At 43.5% G+C, this 21,160-nt stretch overlaps 1 long non-coding RNA gene across 2 annotated transcripts in view; it reads right to left on the bottom strand.

The window, feature by feature from the left end:
• Positions 1-21,160, bottom strand: part of LOC129533246 (uncharacterized) — a 43,362-nt gene that overhangs the window by 3,564 nt on the left and 18,638 nt on the right. The window contains exon 3 of one of the 2 annotated variants that reach the window (XR_008679321.2): positions 13,532-13,642. This is a non-coding gene — a long non-coding RNA (uncharacterized lncRNA). Of the gene's footprint in view, positions 1-12,972; positions 13,643-21,160 lie in introns of those variants that run through there. The other variant, XR_008679320.2, reaches the window with a different exon arrangement.

Below are 21,160 nucleotides of genomic sequence, written 5' to 3'. Positions count from 1 at the left end.
TTTAAGCCACCCAGTCTGCAGTATTTTGTTATGGTAGCCCAAGCAGGTTAAGATAATACCCACTTTTTTTCTCAGTTCATTCCTCTAAAAATGCTATGTCCCCAGTCCTGATATATGAGCTTCCTACATTTACAGCAAAGATCTTCTGAGACAATCTTAGAAACAGTGCAGAGAAACATCACCATTTTACATGACACAAACTAAGCATAAATCTGGCTAACTGGTCTCCTTGTTAACAGAATTAAGCCCATTCAATTGTCTCTTTATACTCAATGGGTGCTGAATATATTTTCATTTATTGTCTGCCTTCTTCTGCCTCTGAGACAGGTAAATGGTGTTGAGAGGCACGATGACTTCAGTTAATCTCTCCCTCACTCTATAGAATGGATTACCACTATATTTCAGCTTAAATGCTTGCTCAGGCTAGAAATGCTAACATTAAAAGAATATTTTGGTTTGACAATGTGACCTTCATTTTGTTTCATCACAGCTAAGCTTTTTTAAATGTTTATTTTTGAATAGTGTTGTGGGTTGAAGTGCATCCCCCCAAAATTCATATTCACTCAGAACCTCAGAATGTGACTTTATGTGGAAATAGGGTCTTTGCGAGTGTAGTTAGTTAAGGACTTCCAGACTAAATCATCTTGGATTTAGGGTGGGCTCTAAATCCAATGAGTGATGAGCTTATAAGAGGAAAGGACACAGGAACACAGAACAGAGGGGAAGATGAAGCTGGAGCCAGAGACTGGGATGACACATCTACAAGCCAAGGAATGCCAGGAGCCACCAAAAGCTGTAACAGTCAGGGAAGGATTCTTCCCTAAAGTTTTCAGGGAGAACAGGCCCCTGCCAGTGCCTCACCTCCAGAACACTGATGGAATAAATTGGGTTGTTTTAAGACAGAGTTTATGGTAGTTTGTTATGGCACTGCTACTGTAGGTAATATAGGCACATGGTTAAATTATACATAAAGGTAGACAGTGAAAAGTCTGACTGTCCCCCATCTACCTGGCACTCACCCTATGCCCCCTACACCCCTAAGAAACCAGTATTATTAGTTTCTTGGGTATCTTTCTAGAATTTTATATATATATATATAATTATACATATGAATATATATACACACACAGTCAAATGTGAATATATATTCTTTTTTTAGCTTATTTTTTATGGAGCATTAGCCTAGATATGGTCTATGACATCATTTAAATTTTTTTAACTTTTTTTTTTAACTTCTTATTTAGTTTCAAGGGTACATGTACAGGTTTGTTATACAGGTAATTGCGTGCCACAGTGGTATGTTGTACAGATTTTTTTGTCACCCAGGTAATAAGCATAGTACCTAATAGGTAGTTTTTTGATCCACCCCCGCCACCCCCTCCACCCTTAAGTAGGCCCCAGTGTCTATTGTTCCCTTCTTTGTGTCCATGTGTACTCAATGTTTAGCTCCCACTTATAATTGAGAACATGTGGTATTTGGTTTTCTGCTCTTGTATTAGTTGGCTAGTCTGCTAAGGATAATGGCCTCCTGCTCCATTCACGTTCCTGCAAAAGACATGATCTTGTTCTTTTTTATGGCTGCTTAGTAGTCCATGGTGTATATGTACCACATTTTCTTTATCCAGTCCACTGTTGATGGGCATTTAGGTTGATTTCATGGCTTTGCTACTGTGAATAGCACTGTGGTGAACATGTATGTGCATATGTCTTTATGGTAGAATGATCTGTATTCCTTCGGGTATACACCCAATAATGGAATTGCTGGTTTGAATGGTAGTTCTGTTTTAAGTTCTTTGAGAAATTGCCAAACTGCCTTCCATAGTGGCTGAACTAATTTACATTCCCACTAGCAGTGTTTAAGCATTCCTTCTTCTCTGCAACCTTGCCAGCATCTGTTATTTTTTGACTTCATAATAATAGCGATTCTCAGCCTGCCCAACATGGTGAAACTCTGTCTCTACTAAAAATACAAAAATGAGCCAGGCGTGGTGATGGGTGCTGGAATCCCAGCTACTGGGGAGGCTAAGGCAGGACAATTGCTTGAATCCAGCAGGTGGAGGTTGCAGTGAGCCAAGATCACACCACTGCACTCCAGTCTGGGCGACAGAGCGAGACTCCATCTCAAAAGAAAAATAATAATAATAGCCATTCTGTCTGGTGTCAGATGGCATCTCACTGTAGTTTTTATTTGAATTTCTCTCAGGATTAGTGATGTTGAGCATATTTTCATATGCTTGTTGGCTGTGTGTATGTCTTCTTTTGAAAAGTGTCTGTTCATATATTTTGCCCATTTTTTAATGGGGTTTTTTTTTTTTTTTTTTTTTTGCTTGTTAATTTCTTTAAGTTCCTTATAGATTCTGGATACTAGACCTTTGTCAGGTGCATAGTTTGCAAACATTTTCTCTTATTCTGTAGATTGTTTACCCTGTTGATAGTTTGTTTTGCTGTGCAAAAGCTCTTTAGTTTAATTAGGTCCCATTTGTCAATTTTTGTTTTGGTTGCAATTGCTTTTGGCATCTTCATCACGAAACCTTTGCCAGGGCCTATGTCCAGAATGGTATTTCCTAGGTTTTCTTCAAAGGTTGTTATAGTTTTACGTTTTACATTTAAGTCTTTAATCCATCTTGAGTTACTTTCTGCATATCGTGTAAGGAAGGGGCCCAGTTTCAATCTTCCGCATGTGGCTAGCCAGTTATCTCAGCACCATGTATTGAATAGTGAGTCCTTTCCCCATTGCTTGTATTTGTCAATGTTGTCAAAGATCAGATGATTGTAGGTGTGTGGCTTTATTTCTGGGCTCTCTATTCTGTTCCATTGGTCTATGTATCTGCTTTTGTGCCACTACCATGCTGTTTTGGTTATTGTAGCCTTGTTGTAGAGTTTGAAGTTGGGCAATGTGATGCCTCCAGCTATGTTCTTTCTGCATAGGATTCCTTTGGCTGTTCAGGCTCCTTTTTTGGTTCCGTATGAAATTTAGAATAGTTTTTTCTAATTCTGAGAAATATGTCATTGGTAGTTTGATAGAAATAGCATTGAATCTGTAAATTGCCTTGGGCAGTATAGCCATTTTAACAATATTGATTCTTCCTATCCATAAGCATGGAATGTTTTTCCATTTGTTTGCGTGTGTGTGTGTGTGTGTGTGTGTGTGTGTGTATACACATACACAATCAAATGTAAATATATACTCTTTTTTTTTTTTTTTTGAGACAGTGTCTTGCTCTTGTCACCCAGGTTGGAGTGCAGTGACATGATCTTGGTGCACTGCAATATCCGCCTCTAGGGTTCAAGCAATTCTCCTGCCTCAGCCTCTTGAATAGCTGGGATTACAAGCACCCGCCACCACGCCCAGCTAATTTTTGTATTTTTAGTACAAACAGGGTGTCACCATGTTGGCCAGGCTGGTCTTGAACTCCTGACCTCAGGTGATCCGCCCACCTCGGCCTCCCAAAGTGCTGGGATTGCAGGCATGAGCCACCAGGCTGGGCCAATATATATTCTTATTTCTCCCATTTTCTTACCCAAAAGTTAGCCTTTTCTGAAACATTCTTCCCTACTTTGTTTTTTCACTTAGTAATATATTTTAGAATTTTTTCCAAATTATTACATAGTGTCCTCATTCTTTTTTTCAGCCACATAACATTTAATTGTATGAGTAAACCATCATTTATTTAGCAATATTCCAATTGACAATTTTGTTGTTTCCAATATTTTGAAGCTTAAACAGTGCCACAGTGAATGACTTTGTGTGTACATTTTTGTACACATACACAAGTATCTGCAGATAAATTCCCCAGGGGTAGAAGTGGTGAGTCAAGCAAAAGCATTATATTCCCACATGGCCCCACAGGATGGATGCTGTTTAGCCATCCAAAAGCAATGTGTTAGAGCATGTGTCTCCCCACAGCCTCACCAACAGAGTGTGTTACCAAATTTGTGACATCCTGCCAATCTCAGAGATAAAAATGTTAGCTCAATGTCATTTTAGTTTATTTTTCTTATTATGAGTAAAGTTGGGCATATTTCCATCAATTTAAGAACCATTTATACTTCCTTTGCTTTATTTTTCTTTTTTTATTCTTTTGAGATGGAGTTTCATTCTTGTTGCCCCAGGCTGGCGTGCAATGGCACGATCGCAGCTCACTGCAACATCCACCTCCCAGGTTCAAGCGATTCTTGTGCTTCAGCCTCCCAAGTAGCTGGGATTACAGGCACCCACCACCACACCTGGCTAATTTCTTGCATGTTTAGTAGAGACGGGGTTTCACCATGTTGGCTAGGCTGGTCTTGAACTCCTCACCTCAGGTGATCTGCCCGCCTCAGTCTCCCAAAGTGCTGGGATTACAGGCGTGAGTCACCACGCTGGGCCCTTCCTTTGCTTTAAACTACCTGTTTATTTGTTCACTTACTTACTTATTTAACTTATTTTTGCTCATTGAAAAAAAAATCACACAAAACCTATATTAGTTTCTAACAAAAAGGCATGAATTATAGGAATAGCGAAAGACTCATAGAGAAATTAAAATTTATCTGAAAGCCATCTTTAGTCAGGAAGACTTCTTCACAGACAAGTAAGTAGTTAAATATATAAATCATAAATATATCACACCATAAGCTATTTTTTTCTTCCTCTTTAGTTATGAGCTATTCCAGGAAGATTTAATGAGAGCTTTTTATTCAGGGATTTCCAAAAATGTCTACTCTAAAACACAAAGTGAAATTGCTCTTACAAAAATGTTGGTTTGATGAAAAGATAGAGTTCAGTCTGTTTTAGACAAATTTGGTTAGATTTTATTTATTTATACTTAACAACCAATGCGATACTATAGTTTTAAACTATACTTCATGTTACTACCATCATTTACTCAGAAGGCAATACTTTTTTTTAAAAAAAAAAGGGCAAACTAAATTTTAAATTAGGTTTCAGAATTCTACTCATAAATAGTCAATCAATATTGACATAGATGCCATCAAGTAAGCAAAGATGAACAGAATTTCAGCTACAAAATTTGGAGGAAAAAACTTAATAACATATAAAAATACTGACAAATTTAAGCTAGGATTGGCTCTAGGACATTTTATCTTATTTTTATCCTTGTAAAAGGATGGATGACTAGACAGCACCAGAAATGCTGCCAAAACTATTGTTTGTTTGGTAATAGTTGTTCATATTATTATTATTATTATTTTCTTAAATTAGAGGTAGGGTCTTGCTTTGTTGCCCAGGCTAGTCTCCAACACCTGGATTCAAGTGATCCTCCCACTTCGGCCTCCCAAAATGCTGGGATTATAGGCATGAGCCACTGAGCCTGACCAGTTGTTCATAGTAATGAAAAACAGATCAATAGGCCGGACGCAGTGGCTCATGCCTGTAATCCCAGCAGTTTGGAAGGATGAGAGGGTAGGGATCACTTGAGGTCAGAAGTTCGAGACCAGCCTGGCCAACAGGGCGAAACCCCATCTCTACTAAAAACATAAAAATTTGCCAGGTGTGGTGGTGGGCGCCTATAATCCCAGCTACCTAGGAGGCTGAGGCAGGATAATTGCTTGAACCCAGAAGGCAGAGGTTGCAGTGAGCCAAGATTGCACCACTGTACTATGGGCAACAGAGTGACACTCTGTCTCAAAAAAAAAAAAAAAGGAAAACAGATCAATAGTCTCTAAGTTACATTTCACAAAAAGAAATCAATCACTGTGTTCTGATTTAACTTTTGGGAATCAGACAGGGCAAAACCCAAGTATCATATGTTCTATTTCTGTTCATCAACACAAATAAAAGTCAACAACAATACAAATTCACAAGAAAAACATATGGTTATGTTTCAGGTTCTACAACATAAGACAATGTGATATAACTCTCCTATAGTAAATTCCTATTTTTTCTGGAATAACAGATTATTAGAAATATGAATTTCCAAAATTTCAGGTAATTTATTAACTAATTTTGATTTTGTTATGATGTGAAAAACTGTAAAACCCTACTGTTTTCTTTCTTTTCTTTCTTTCTTTTTTTTTTTTGAGATGGAGTTTTGCTCTTGTTGCCCAGGCTGGAGTGCAATGGTGTGATCTCAGCTCACTGCAACCTCCACCTCCCAGGTTCAAGTGATTCTCCTGCCTCCACCTCCCAAGTAGCTAGGATTACAGGCATCCACCACCACGCCTGGATAATTTTTGTATTTTTAGTAGAGACGGGGTTTCACCACGTTGGCCAGGCTGGCGAACTCCTGACCTCAGGTGATCCATCCACCTAAAACCCTAATGTTTTCTGTGTCTTAGCAGAGAAAGGACAAGGAGAATGCTGTGCTGAACTTCACCTGCTACTTCATTCTGGACCCAGTTTCTGATTACCCATTCAGTTCCCATGCTACCAACCTGTCCATCACCCCACCCTGCCTCTCCCCAGCTCTTAACTCCTTTTACAGAGTCTAGTTTCCTTTCTGTCAACTAATTCCCAATGTCCTAGAAAACGCTGCTTTTCTGCTTTAACGTTGATCCTAATCCATTTTAAATAAAAAGAAATGCTATGATGCTTAAAATGTAACTAAATTGGAGATGGAAATCAAATTACTTCAGTTTTATGAAAAATATATTTCAAGTGCTCTGTAAATATTTGCAACAATAGCAAGAATACTTAGACTTTAGACTCTGCATGGGTTCCTTAATTACTTGGAATAGTATAATCTTACTTTGATTACTAGTAATGACAAAAAAGTGGGCAAAGGCCATGCAACATACATTTGTTTGTATGTATGTTTCTTTGTTTTTATAGAGACAGGGTCTCGCTATGTTGACCAGGCTGACCTTGGCCTCCCTTAGTGCTGGGATTACAAGCATGAATCACTGCACCTGGCCCCCAAAACATGCATTTTTTTGGAAAGAGAATGTCACTTGAAGATTTCTTGGAGTTGGTCAAGGCATTTTTATATCCATAAAGATTGGAAAAGTACATATCACAGTTATTAACAACGGAAAAGACAGGGACACCCGTGCTTATCACTGAGTTTTGCAGAAACACATTTATAAAATCTTCTCTTATAATCACATAGGCCTTTAAGAACAATGAATATGGCCATGAGCAATGGCTCATGCCTGTAATCCCAGCATTTTGGGAGGCTGATGTGGGCAGATCACGTGAGGTCAGGAGTTCAAGACCAGCCTGGCCAGCATGGTGAAAGCCCATCTCTACTAAAAATATTAAAAATTAGCCGGGCATGGTTGGCGCACATCTGTAGTCCCAGCTACTCAGGAGGCTGAGGCATGAAAACCGCTTGAACCCGGGAGGCTGAGGTTGCAGTGAGCCGAGATCGCGCCACTGTACTCCAGCCTGGGTGACAAGAGCAAAACTCCATGAGTATGCCTGCATAGCAGAATGAATGACAAATGTATAAAGTTCTATGATAGAAAAGAGATCCTCACAATCTACCTAACAAGCTTACAAAACACTCGCTTTACCCAGGCATTAAGCTGTGTACCTCTGAAACATCTGAAAAATACTTTCCTGTGAATTACTAGGCTGTAGGGAACTAGAACTTTTAGATTCCTTACAATTATCTCTAGTGGAACTTGGCATCTTTCCTCCATTAACTGAATGCTTCAACTGGATCTTAAAAGAAGGTTGCCAATTTTCTTCCCTTGAGCCTCTCCAAGGTTTTGAATGCTCTGGATCAGTTTGTCTTTTGAGGTTCCTACCTTTGGAATTCTTCCTCTCTCCATTTAGCAATTTAGGGGTGAGGATGTAGGTGCATAACTGATATTCATCTGGGAACTCTTTTTGCCAGTTTGGCTTCATTTGCTCTTTATCCATCTCTTTCTGAAGCTGTAATGCTAATAACCTTTCTTCTTCCCCTTCTTCCCCTTCTTCTTCTTCCCCTTCCCCTTCCCCATCCCCGTCCCCATCCCCTTCCCCTTCCCCTTCCCCGTCCCCGTCCCCATCCCCTTCGCCTTCCCCTTCCCCTTCCCCTTCCCCTTCTCCTTCTCCTTCTCCTTCTCCTTCTTCATGTCTCTCAAAGAATATGTGTTCCAGGCCCGGAGGAGTGGCTCATGTCTGTAATCCCAACACTTTGGGAGGCCAAACCGGGCTGATCACCTGAGGCCAGGAGTTTGAGGCTAGCCTGGCCAACATGGCAAAACCCTGTCTCTACCAAAAAAATACAAAAATTAGCCAGGTGTGGTGGCTCACACCTGCAATCCCAGCTACTGGGGAGGCTGAGGCAGGAGAACCGCTTGAACCCAGGAGGCAGAGGTTGCAGTGAGCTGAGATCATGCCACTGCACTCTAGCCTGGGCGACAGAGAGACTCCATACCAATCAATCAATCAATAAATGTTCCCAAATCTATGATTTTTTGTTTGTTTGTTTGTTTGTTTGTTTTTTGAGACAGAGTCTTGCTCTGTTGGCTGGAGGGCAGTGGCACGATCTTGTCTCACTGCAACCTCCACCTCCCGGGTTCAAGCGATTCTCCTGCCTCAGCCTCCTGAGTAGCTGGGGTTACAGACATGCACCACCACACCAAGCTAATTTTTGTATTTTTAGTAGAGATGAAGTTTCACCATGTTGGCCAGGCTGGTCTCAAACTCCTGACCTCAAGGGATCTACCTGCCTCTCAGCCTCCCAAAGTTGAATCTATGAGTCATTGAATAAAGTTTATTTCTGTTTCCTCTTGACCTGAGGAAGATTTGGGGAACACTTTCCTTCTTCTTGAAGAAAGCACGGATCCCTGACTGCTTCAGATGAAGATTCCTGTTTTTTTCCCTTGGAAACATCCTTTCTGATCAGTAATTTTACTTATTTATTCTAATGAATTTGTTCTTTTTCTTGTCAATTTCTAGAGGATTTTTACCCACTTGAGAGATTAGTCTTTTATCTATGCTAAAATTTCATCCAGTTGATTGTCTTTTTTAATGATGTTAATAACTTTTTAAAGCTAGAAATACCTTTTTTCATATTTTCTTTTTAAAAAGAAAGAAATTATTTCACACTTTCTGCTATGTTTTTATGGTTTTATCTTGTACAATGAAATCTTTTATCTCTTTGAAATTTATCAGGTTGAATTTTCCTGGACCAGTCAACTGGGGAGAAATGGGAACAGGCCAGGATAGCTCTCCAGGCTTTATAATCTATAAGGTCTAGCTTTCTCTGCTGCCACAAAGACAGACTGCTTCCTGCAAAAATGGCTTCACAAAGTATTTCTATAATACTTCCTGCATTGCTTCTCTGAATATAATTGAGTCTAGGAGATCTTCTGTTCCCAGCCTGCATATCCCAGTTCACTTACAGGTGGTTACAAACAAGAGCAATAACTTTCACATTTTAGAGCCCTTCCTTCAGGAAACAAATTTTTGGTGGCACTTTGTAACATATGAAACCACTGGGCCATTCCATCACTCTGGGTGCCACTCTCGTACAATCCCTAATCCAAAAGCCTGAGATCTGAAATGCTTCAAAATCCAACACTTTTCAAAGGCCAACATGATGCCACAAGTGGAAAATTCCACACCTGACCTCCTGTGATAGGTTGCAGTCAAAATGCAAGTACCCAACACACAGTTTATTCAGCATCCCCAAGGAAAAAAGACCTTCTCAGCCGCCTTCAACTTTATATCTGGCATATATATTTTCCATGCATGCCCAGATCCCCCCATGCAAGCACACCCACAAAGGGTAAGAAAATGGCACATGTGCAGGCCAGAAGCGCCAACAGCATGTTCCCCATGATATCCTACATATAACCAAGACTTATGTGCATTACTCATTGTAGTTTTCGTTTATTTTATTTTGTTTAGCTTATTTTCTGCTCTGTGGTATAAAGATATTGTTGAAACTGTCAGAAAAGCCTGCAGACATCCCTTTAGTCATAAGACTAAACAGTCATAAGAAAAAATGGAAGCATTTATGTTTATCTATAGCAAGACAGGCTATTGGACAAACTAGACGGGGTGGAAGTGTGAAATGTCTTACAGAAGACTATGGTGTTGGAGTGGCCACCATGTGTAACTGAAGAAACAGAAGCATAAGCTATTCACATTCTGTGCTGAAAGAGATGAACAGAAGTTAATGACAAATATAGAAAAACCCTGCATCAAGCTAAAAGGGAAGATCTTGATCACATATTGAAAGAGTAGATCCATCAGCATTGCAGTGAACACATGCCACTCAATGGTATGCAGATCATGAAGCCAGCAAAGATTTATCACAAAGGGAACTGTGAATATTCAACAGGCTGGTTGCAGAAATTTAAGAAAAGACAACAATAAAGTTTTAAAGATTTGTGGTGATAGACTGGGCGCAGTGACTCACGCCTGTAATCCCAGCACTTTGGGAGGCCGAGGCGGGTGGATCACGAGGTCAAGAGATGGAGACCATTCTGGCCAACATGGTGAAACCTCATCTCTACTAAAAGTACAAAAATTAGCTGGGCGTGGCGGCACTCACCTGTAGTCCCAGCTACTCAGGAGGCTGAGGCAGGAGAATTGCTTGAACCCGGGAGGCGGAGGTTGCAGTGATTGGAGATCGTGCCACTGCACTCCAGCCTGGCAACAGAGCGAGACTCCATCTCACAAAAAAAAAGATTTGTGGTGATAAAACATGTGTTGGTCATGAAGCAGCAGAGGAATTCATTGCCAAGGTCATCACTGATGAAAATCTGACACCAGAACAAGTCTATAATGCTGACAAAACATCAATGTTTTGGTGTTATTGCCTCAGAAAGACACTGAGTACAGCTGATGAGACGGCCCCTATAGGAATTAAGGATGCCAAGGACAGCGTAACTGTGCTGGGATGTACCAATGTAGCAGGCAGAAATAAGGGTACACTTTCTGGGATAGGCAAAAGCTTGCATCCTCCCTGTTTAAGGAGTGAATTCTTACCAGTCCATTGCTATGCTAACAAAAAAGCATGGATCACCAGGGACATCTTTTCTGATTGGTTTCACAGTGATTTTGTACAAGTGGCCTGTGCTCACTGCAGGGAAACTGGGCTGGATGATGACTATAAGATTCTTTTATTCCTTAACAACTGTTCTGCTTATCCTCCAGCTAAAATTCTCATCAAAAATAATGTTTATGCCATGTACTTTCCCCCAAATGTGACTCTGTAAATTCAGTTGAGTGACCAGGGTATCAGAGCAATGAAGGCTGAACATAAAAACATTATTGGGCCAGGCATGGTGGCTCATGCCTGTAATCTCGGCACTTTGGGAGGCCAAGGCGGGCAGATTACCTGAGGTCAGGAGTTCGAGACCAGCCTGGCCAACTTGGCGAAACCCCACTTCTACAAAAAAATACAAAAATTAGCCAGGCATGGTGGCAGGCACCTGTAGTCCCAGCTACTCAGGAGGCTGAGGCAGGAGTAATCTTGCCTAAGGCCAACTTGACTAATTTTTTAATTTTTGTAGAGATAGGATTTCATTATGTTTCCCAGACTGGTCTTGAACTCCTGGGCTCAAGTGATCCTTCCACCTTGGCCTCCCAAAGTGCTGGGATTTCAGGCATGAGACACCACCTCTGGCCCAAAATTATTCTAAGTCAAGGTGATTGTGATAATAGTGATGATGAAGATGACGTTATTAGCACTGAAGAAAAAGTGCCTATAAATGACATGGTGAAAAATGTGTGATGGATTTATTGAAGGACTCCAGCAGCCTTCATTCACAAAAGAACAATAAATTATGTCAGTCTATAAAATCAAAGAGAGATTTCTAAGACAAAAACCATCATTAATGGGGCAGATGACAGTGGATGAAGCATTTAGAAAAGCCTGTAATCCCAGCACTTTGGGAGGCTGAGGTGGGCAGATCACGAGGTTAGAAATTTGAGACCAGCCTGGCCAATATGGTGAAACCCCATCTCTACGAAAAATACAAAAATTAGCCTAGCATGGAGGTGGGCGCCTGTAATCCCAGCTACTCGGGAGGGCGAGGCAGGATAATTGCCTGAACCCGGGAGGTGGAGGTTGCAGTAAGCCGAAATCACACCATTCCACTTCACCCTGGGTGACAGAGCAAGACTCCATCTCAAAAAACAAAAAAAAAAAAACAATAAAAAGGAAAGCCATCCTCATCATCCCTGGAGGACCCACTTCCTGGTCCCTCAACTGTTTCTGATATTTCTTCTTACCTAAAAAATAAATAAATAAATAAATAAATAAATAAAATACAGTGCACAGTAACCTTTTAATCAAAACACAGCATCGTAGGTGGAGACTGAACGCCTACTGTTAATCACTTGTCGCTGTTGTCTACCAGCTGATGCGGGTATTCTGGTGATGCTACTGTGCTGCTTAGTTACCCTGAACATTTTATTTTTTCACTGCATTAATGGTGTGTCATATTTTTTACTGCTAAGTACTTATGTGTGAATAAGTTTCAGAAAATAATTGCTTAGGGCCAGGCGCGGTGGCTCACGCCTGTCGTCCCAGCACTTTGAGAGGCCAAGGCAGGCGGATCACTTGAGGTCAGGAGTCTGAGACAAGCCTGGCCAACATGTGAAACCCCATCTCTACTAAAAATACAAAAAATTAGGTGAGGGTGGTGGCGGGCGCCTGTAATCCCAGCTACTCGGGAAGCTGAGGCAGGAGAATCACTTGAACCTGGGAGGCAGAGGTTGCAGTGAGCAGAGATCACGCCTTTGCACTCCAGCCTGGGCAACAAGAGCAAAACTCTGTCTCAAAAAAAAAAAAAAAAGAAAAGAAAAGAAAAGAATCACTTATCCATAACATATAAACTCAAAAGTTAGGAATGATGGTGATGCCAAACAACCACAGATCATCTACATGGGTGGCAGGGCTAGGGACACTTCTGCTTTCTGATGGTTCAACATACACAAACTTTGTTTCATGCACAAAATTATTTAAAATATTGTACAAAATGACCTTCAGGCTAGGTGTATAAGATGATGTGAAACATAAATTCTGTGTTTAGACCGGGGTCCGTTTTTAAAGCTATTACATGATGTATATGCAAATATCTCCAAATCCAAAGACATCCCAAACACTTCTGGTCTCAAGCGTTTTGGATAACGGACACTCAAGCTGTGCTTCCTCCCATGTAAGGTCCACCTTGGATGTTTTGGGCAGCCCTTACAGGTATTGTAGAATTTGTGGATTATTTCTGCCTCTTAGATTCTTGAAAATGTGAATCATGGGAAGGGTTAGAGATGAGGAGAGGAGTATGTATTGCTTTGTTGCTTTTGTGTAATTTCCAGGAGGAGAAACGGAAAGGTCTTGGCTTCTATTATTGTCGTCATCCTGTAAGTCTTCCAAGTGAGCCACTACGCCCGGCCTATTTCTCCTATTTCAATCATCATATTGGCCTTCTCCCTTTTGCAGCCCCCTAATCTGGGCTGGTCCTGCACTGCTGGAGCTCCTTGTTTCAGACAAGGAGCAAGAAGGGTGGCATGAAAACATTTTGGGTTTCAGTCCAATGCCTGGGTTCAAATCCTTTCTCTTCCCTTTCCTATGTGGCCTTGGGCAAATCAATTCAACTTTTCGAGCCTCTGATTTTTCGTATCTGAAATGAGGATGAAAATACTCACCTCATCCAGTTACACATGGAAAGTAAATCAGATGATGCATGTAATGTAGTAATTATCCAATGAATATCTGTGCCCTGGAACTCAATGGTGCTGGCATCTCCAGGCCCCTTCCTAAAGAAAAGAAGGCCAGGACAGATGGTAAAAATAACAGTGCTGTCCTCCGCAGTGCTCATTCTGTTACTCATCAGATACTGTATGAAATCTCCTATCTCACACACTTTGCCTAATCACATTTGCTTATCCAAGGCCAAAATCAACAACAAAAGGAAACTGGGATATTATTGGTCTCGAGATGGTCAGAACACTGAGAAACTGCAGAGTACATCAGGCTTCCTGCCATGAAATGGCCTGAGGATGAAGTCACGTGGACCCATAAGGGCCGTCCCTCTGGGAAAAGTGTCCCCCACTGCTGAGGCTGGGGCTGCTCACCTAGTGAAGGAGGAAGAAAGGAAGACAGACAGTAAAAACAACAGCCACTGACAACTCAGGCTGGTGCTGCAGAGGGGTTTCCAAGCCCAGGCAGGAAAGGAGGCGGAAATGGAAGGCCAGGTTACCGGAAGAGGAAGCCTACAGGAAGGGCCCGAGACTGAGGGAGTGTCCTCCCAGCTCCTGGTGCTTTAGATGAGCTAAGACAAACCAGCACTAAACCCCATCTCAGGGCCCATGGATCATTCTTGGGTTTTTTTGTGTTTTTGTTGTTGTTGTTGTTTGTTTGTTTGTTTTGAGACAGGGTCTCCCTCTGTCACCCAGGCTGGAGTAGGGTGGCGTGATTGCAGCCCCCTCCGCCTCCCAGGTTCAAGTGATTCTTTTGACTCAGCCTCCTGAGTAGCTGGGATTACAGTCCCCTGCTACCACTCCCAGCTAATGTTTGTATTTTTAGTAGAGACGGAGTTTCGCCATGTTGGCCAGGCTGGTCTCGAACTCCTGACCTCAAGTGATCTGTCTGCCTCAGCCTCACAAAGTGCTGGGACTACAGGTGTGAGCCACCACGCTGGGCGCCATGGATCATTCTTACGGGCTGAACTGTGTCCCCACCAAAACTCATATGTTGGAATCCCATCCCCAAGGACCTCAGAATGTAGCCATATTTAAAGACAGGGTCTTAAAAGAGGTAATTAAATTAAAAGGAGGTCGTTAGGATGGGCCTTAATCCAATACAACTGGTGTCCTTAGAAGAAGCAGAGGAAATTTGGACACAGAGAGTTACAGAGGGAAGATGATGGAGACATACATAGGGGGAAGGTGGCCATCTGCAAGCCAAGGACAGGAGCCTGGGACAGGTCCTTCTCTCATGACACTCAGAGGGAACCAACCTTGGCTACACATTCATCTCAAACATCAAGCCTCCAGAAATGTGAGAGAATAAATTTGTTTTTTAAGCCACCCAGTGTATGCTACTTTGTTATGGCAGCCCTAGCAAATTAATGCAGTCATCTCTTTGGAGGAGGCTCAGTAACCCAGTGACCTCCAAGTAGAGTCACAGGATCAAGAGCACGGGGCCCAGACAACAGGGGCACAACACCTGAGACTGGGGTTTCCACCCACGCAACCCCAATGATCTGCAATAGCCAACCCCACCCACCCGACTAACAAAGGGACACCATCCCTGCCCAGCCCTACCAGACCTGTCCATACCCCGTGACTTCTCTTCCCTCTTGACTGCCCTAGGTGTTTGCCTGACCTGACTTCCCACGTCTCACCCATTACACCACTGCCACCTGGCCCCCACTGCCATCTGCCACACAGCCACTACTGCAATACCTCCTGGGTGACCACCAGTTCCATTCTTGCCCACAACCCACCTGCACCCATCTACTCTCCACACAGCAGTCAGGATGAGCCTTCTGCAACCTACACCCTCCTGTGGCTCCCATCCCACTTAGAACAAATCTCAAGTCCTTCCTATGGCCCAAAACGTGGTATGAGGTCTGGTCCTGCCGACCTCCCCACTGCGGTGTGCACCTTCTCCACCCACCCTCCTGGCTCGCCGCCTTCCTTGTCATTGCTTGGACATATCAAACACCTTCCCATCTCGCAGTTTTTGCATTTGCTGTTCTCTCTACCCAGGAATGAGCTTCCTCCTGATAGCCACATGGCTCCCCAACTCCACTCCACCATTCTACCTCTTTGTCTGACATACGATCTTGGGTTCCTGGAGATGTCACATGCTCAAAGGCTAACAATGACCTTAACACCAGTGAGCCCTGAGGCACTAACCTTTGCTGAATGCTCACCATGTTATATACACAATCAGATTTCCTCCCCATAGGTCCCTGGAGCAGGTGGACACCCATGAGGATCCCTCCCTCCCTGGATTCAGGTCCCCGCTCAAATGTCACGTGCTCAGAGAACAGGTGACACCCTGTTCCCTGATCAACCTGGCAGCACACACTGGGATTTTTATTGCTCTCCTCCTCTGCTATCTAATTTTTCTCCCTAGCACTATATAGTTATTGTTTATTTATCTATTGTCTAGCTCCTTCTCTAGAAAACAAACTCCTTGAGAACAGAAGTCCCAATGCCCAGGTCAGTGCCTGACACAGAGCTGACATCCTATAATGAGTGGGTTTCCTAAGAGCATATAGACTTTTACTCCCTGGCCTAGAAGAAGGATTGACTTTTGGTCAAAATCTCCTCATGTGTGAACGCTAACTAACCTAACGCTATGCTACAATATGGCTTATTATAAAAATCAAGTCATAAATGTTAATTGTTTGTTAAACTCTTAGTTAATTAATCTGATTAAGCTGATGTTTCATGGTAAAAGTACCACATGTAAATATGCATCATATGAATGGGTGAATTTGTAAATAAATGATGCTGGGGTGGGGTGGGTCACCAGCCCTATATCCTCATTTCTCCAGACCTGCTGCAGGACAGAAGGTCGCTTGCTGCAGCCAAATTTGGTTTTTTGTTTTTGAGACAGGGTCTTGCTCTGTCACCCAAACTCCATGTCTCCATGTACAGTGGCATGGAGATAGTGATCATAGCTCACTGCAGCCTCAACCTCCCAGGTTCCAGCAGTCCTCCTGCCTTAGCCTCCTGAGTAGCTGGTACCAGAGGTGCATGCCACTATGTCCAGCTAATTTTTAATTTTTTTTTAGACACAGGGTCTCACTATGTTGCTGGTCTCAAACTCCTGGACCCAAGTGATCCTCTCACCTAGGTCTCCCAAAGCTCTGGGGTTAAGTGAGCCACCGTGCCCCAGGTTTTATAGCTCGGCTGTGAAGATGCTCCTGGGCCATTCAGCCCACAATGACCCTCAGCCTTTGAGCACCAGCAACCGCTTCCTGAGCGACTCCGTGTGGTGGACTGCGTTAAGTGCTTGACACACCTGTCACATGGAACCTCTCTCACTACCCAAAAAGTCCAGATGCTCTCTGCCTATGACCAGCTCATCCTAACTCCAGGCACTTCTCTGTTCTGCAATTTGGGCACTTTGAGCCCGAAGGTGTTTTTCTGTTTGTCAGTGGGCGTGAGAGGGTCTCTTATCTCCTTGATTTGACCAGGCTGAGGGCAAACTCTTGCTCCCTTCCGTGTGGAATAAGCACCCAGCAAAGGCTCTGTCTTCAGGAGGCCTCAGCAAGTCTCTGCTGATTGAGCGACTAACGGCCTGGCTGTTGGGAGGAGAAGGGTGCCCTCCCTTTATTTTTATTTATTTATTTATTTTTGAGACAGAGTCTCACTCTGTTGCCCAGGCTGGAGAGCAGTGGCAGGATCTCAGCTCACTGCAACCTCTGCCTCCCAGGTTCAAGCGATTCTCCTGCCTCAGCCTCCCGAGTAGCTGGGATTATAGGTGTAGCCACCCAGCTAATTTTTGTATTTTTATTTTTATTTATTTATTTTTTTGAGATGGAGTTTCACTCTTGTTGCCGAGGCTGGAGTGCAATGGCGCGATCTCGGCTCACCGCAACCTCCGCCTCCCAGGTTCAAGTGATTCTCCTGCCTCAGCCTCCCAAGTAGCTGGGATTACAGGCATGTGCCAACACGCCCGGCTAATTTTTGTATTTTTAGTAGAGACGGGGTTTCTTCATGTTGGCCAGGCTGTTCTTGAACTCCCGACCTCAAGTGATCCGCCCGCCTCAGCCTCCCAAAGTGCTGGGATTACAGGCGTGAGCCACCACGCCCGGCCTAATTTTTGTATTTTTAGTAGAGATGGGTTTTCACCATGCTGGTCAGGCTGGTCTAGAACTCCCGGCCTCAAGTGATCCGCCCCCTCGGCCTCCCAAAATGCTGAAATTACAGGCGTGAGCCACTGTGCCCAGCCACTCTCCCTTTATAAGCCATACCCTCACCCATCAACAAACTGGCCCCAGCTGGCAGCAAATGATTCCAATAGAACATAAGCTCCTTGCAGGCAGGGACTTTGTCTGTCTCATTACCTGCCATACCCCGAGCCCCTAGAAAAGACCCTATCAACATCTTCCTGCTGACAACAGGAGGGCCTGGCGGCCAGGCAGCAGGTGGCTCTGGTCACTCCGAGTTCCTTCTCCTCTTATTGCCTCATCCCTAATGCCTGCCTCCCCCATTCAACAGTGAAGTTCCCAGAGCACAGGCTATGGTCATTCACCTTTGTATCCCAAAGTCTAACATTTGCTCCTTCCGTTCATGGATTCTTTCAATAACTATTTATTATGTGTCTATGTGAGGGCCAGGCACCATTCCAGGCACTAAGGATACATTAGGAAACAAAACGGGCAAAAAACCCTGCCCTCATGGGGCTGGTGCTTCAGCCAAGGTTTACTAAAGGTGTTCTGTACACCGGGAACTGTGCTGGGGCTGGGTGACATGACAATGAGTAAGGCCCCAGCCCTCAGGAGCACTGTATTCCCAAAGGGATGGAAGATGTTAAGCCAGCAAACGAATAAATGAATGGTTAAAGACTCTGATACCTGCTAGCCCAGGACACAACAGGGGCCCAGCTGGTGTTTGAAAGGGAGTGGTGTGGGGTGCTTGCTACTATAGACTAAATGTGTCCCATCCAAAATTCATGTCAGCTTCTAAACCCCAATGCAATGGTATTTGGAGGAGAGGTTGTGGGGGTAATTACGTAATAAATGTGGAGCCCTCATGAATGGGATTAGTGTCCTTATAAGAGAGGGCCCAGAGAGCCCCCTCCCCATTCCTGTCATGAAGACACAGCAAAAAGATGGCCATCCATGAACCAGGAAACGGGCCCCCATCAGACACTGACTCTGCTGCCTTGGCCTCGGATGTCCCAGCCTCCAGAACTGTGAGAAATAAACTTCTGTTGTTTATCAGCCCCTCGGTCTATGATAGTTTGTTACAGCAGCCCAAACGGACTGAGTTGCTAAGAGAACAAACTCTGAAGAGACAAACACCAAGGCTTGATATTGAGCTCTGCCACTCACCAGCTGAGTGGCCTGTGTGGCCCCATCACCTCTCCAAAACCAAGTTTCCTTGTCTGTGGTATTCATTTCATGGGGTTGCTGTCATAACTTAGTGAGATTAGTATAGTGAGAGGTAGAGAGAGATGGAAAGCCCTTAAGATAACAGCCAGCCCGGTTCCAAGGCAAGCAGGAAGGGAAGCCAGGTTAGAGGTTCATTAGGAGGCCGAGTTGACAGTGACTGTTGTGACCTACTCTCCAGAGCCTGACACCAGTCAAAGGTGACAACTTTGCAATACCCCACCCCACTCAGTCCACCCCACTCCAGGCTTCATGAAACACCTGGGACTGGTTTTGCAGGAATTCTACCTCCAACATTTAGATGTCAATTAATATTAATATTCAGCTGAAGAAGTATGTATGGCCAAGCCCTTCCTGCACCAGATCCAACTGGGCACAGCCAACTTCAAGTCTCTCTGTGCCAGCCAAGCTCAGACATTGCCCATTCTAACAACATCAAATGCAGAACAACCCAAGAAGCAGAGAAAATCTTGCCTAGGGGAGCATCCTTGTTGATATTTGGGACCCCAATTAAAGTCCTCAGTGAAGCTCCTCATAAGCAGCATATTACTCCTGCCATGTGCCGTGTGGGAAAATCAGGAGGCAGCAGCTCAGATGCCAGAGTCCTGATTCCTGGAGGGCCTCTAGCGTAGCTCATTCATCATTCATTCTTTAAACAAACGTTAATTTATTACCTACCATGGTCTCCAAATAAAATCAAATTTGTATTTGATCATCCATCCATTCAGCAAATTTTTATCCTAACCTCTATGTACAGGGTGTTGTTGGGCTAGGGTAAAGGACGGCAACACGTCACCATGTTTCTGCACATGCCAGTCCCTGGTTTTAAAATCTCCTTATGGTTTCTGCCACCATCACCACTTCCCCATCTGCCTGCTTTTCTTTTATGTAGCTAATTTTATCCCTCAAGGGTAGATTCAGGCCCATCTCCCCTTGGCCACCCCTCCTGGTCCAGATGCTCCTCAGCTCTGCCCCACACGGCCCCACCCTGTGATTAGCTCTGTCTTGTGCTTGGCCTACTGTTTGGTAACCACCTGTCTCCTGGTCTTCCTTTCTCTCTAGATTGTGACCCCCCCTTTTTTTTGAGACAGGGTCATGCTCTGTCACCCAGGCTGGAGTGCAGGGGGGCGATCTCAGCTCACTGCAACCTCTGTCTGCCAGGTTCAAACAATTCTCCTGCCTCAGCCTCCTCAGTAGCTGCGATTATAAGCATGCACCACCCTGCCCAGCTAATTTTTTTTGTATTTTTAGTAGTGATGGGATTTCACCATGTTGGCCAGGCTGGTCTCAAACTCCTGACCTCAGGTGATCCAACTGGTTTGGCCTCCCAAAGTGCTGGGATTACAGGTGTGAGCCACCATGCCCAGCCTCTTCTTTTTTTTTAGAGACAGGATCTCACTATGTTGCCCAGGCTGGTCTTCAACTCCTGGGCTCAAGCCATCCTTCTGCCACAGCCTCCCAAAGTGCTGGGATTGCATGTGTGAGCCACCACACCCAGCTAAAAGGGCATTTTTAAATAAATAATTACAGCTAAATTTCAGGCATGCACCACCATGCTTGGCTAATTTTAAAATTTTTTTGTAGAGATGGGGGTCTCGCTATGTTGACCAGGCTGGTCTCAAACTCCTGGGCTCAAGCAATTCTCCTGCCACAGCCTCCCAAGTAGCTGGGATTATAGGTGTGAGCCACCATGCCCAGCCTTTTCCCCTTTTCATTTGTATTCCTTTATTTATTTGTGTTTTCTAATTTGGTACCAAATATGAAAAAAATCTGTGGAGTTTTGTTTCTTTGTGTCACGTAGAAAATGAAAAAGGAGGGAAGTAACAAGGAAGACAAAATACACCTTTTAATGTCAACACTGTTTGGTGTTTATTTGGTGACCCTGAGGGCAATTTTCATTCTCATTTCTTTTTCTTATTGATGTTTCCAACCCTTTCAACAGTGACCATGTGTTGCTTTTGTAATTACAACAACAAGAATCCCTATACACAAAGCAAAAAACATATAGTTTGTCTTGTTTTTAAGAAACAAAGATTAAACTATACTAAAATACAAGGCGATTATCTCTGAATAAGTTTTGGGGCAGTTTTTTTTCACCCTCATCTCTGCTTTCCAAATTCCAAAGATAAAAAGATACTACTTGAATAAGAAGAAAAATAAAGGGAGCTGTGTTTCATGCCTTCCCTCTTCCCTTTTTCCC

The sequence above is a fragment of the Gorilla gorilla genome, chromosome 3 (assembly GCF_029281585.2).
Source record: "Gorilla gorilla gorilla isolate KB3781 chromosome 3, NHGRI_mGorGor1-v2.1_pri, whole genome shotgun sequence".
Lineage (NCBI taxonomy): Eukaryota > Metazoa > Chordata > Mammalia > Primates > Hominidae > Gorilla > Gorilla gorilla.
Note: the sequence above shows the minus strand (reverse complement) of the source record. Positions and strands in the feature narration are given on the sequence as shown.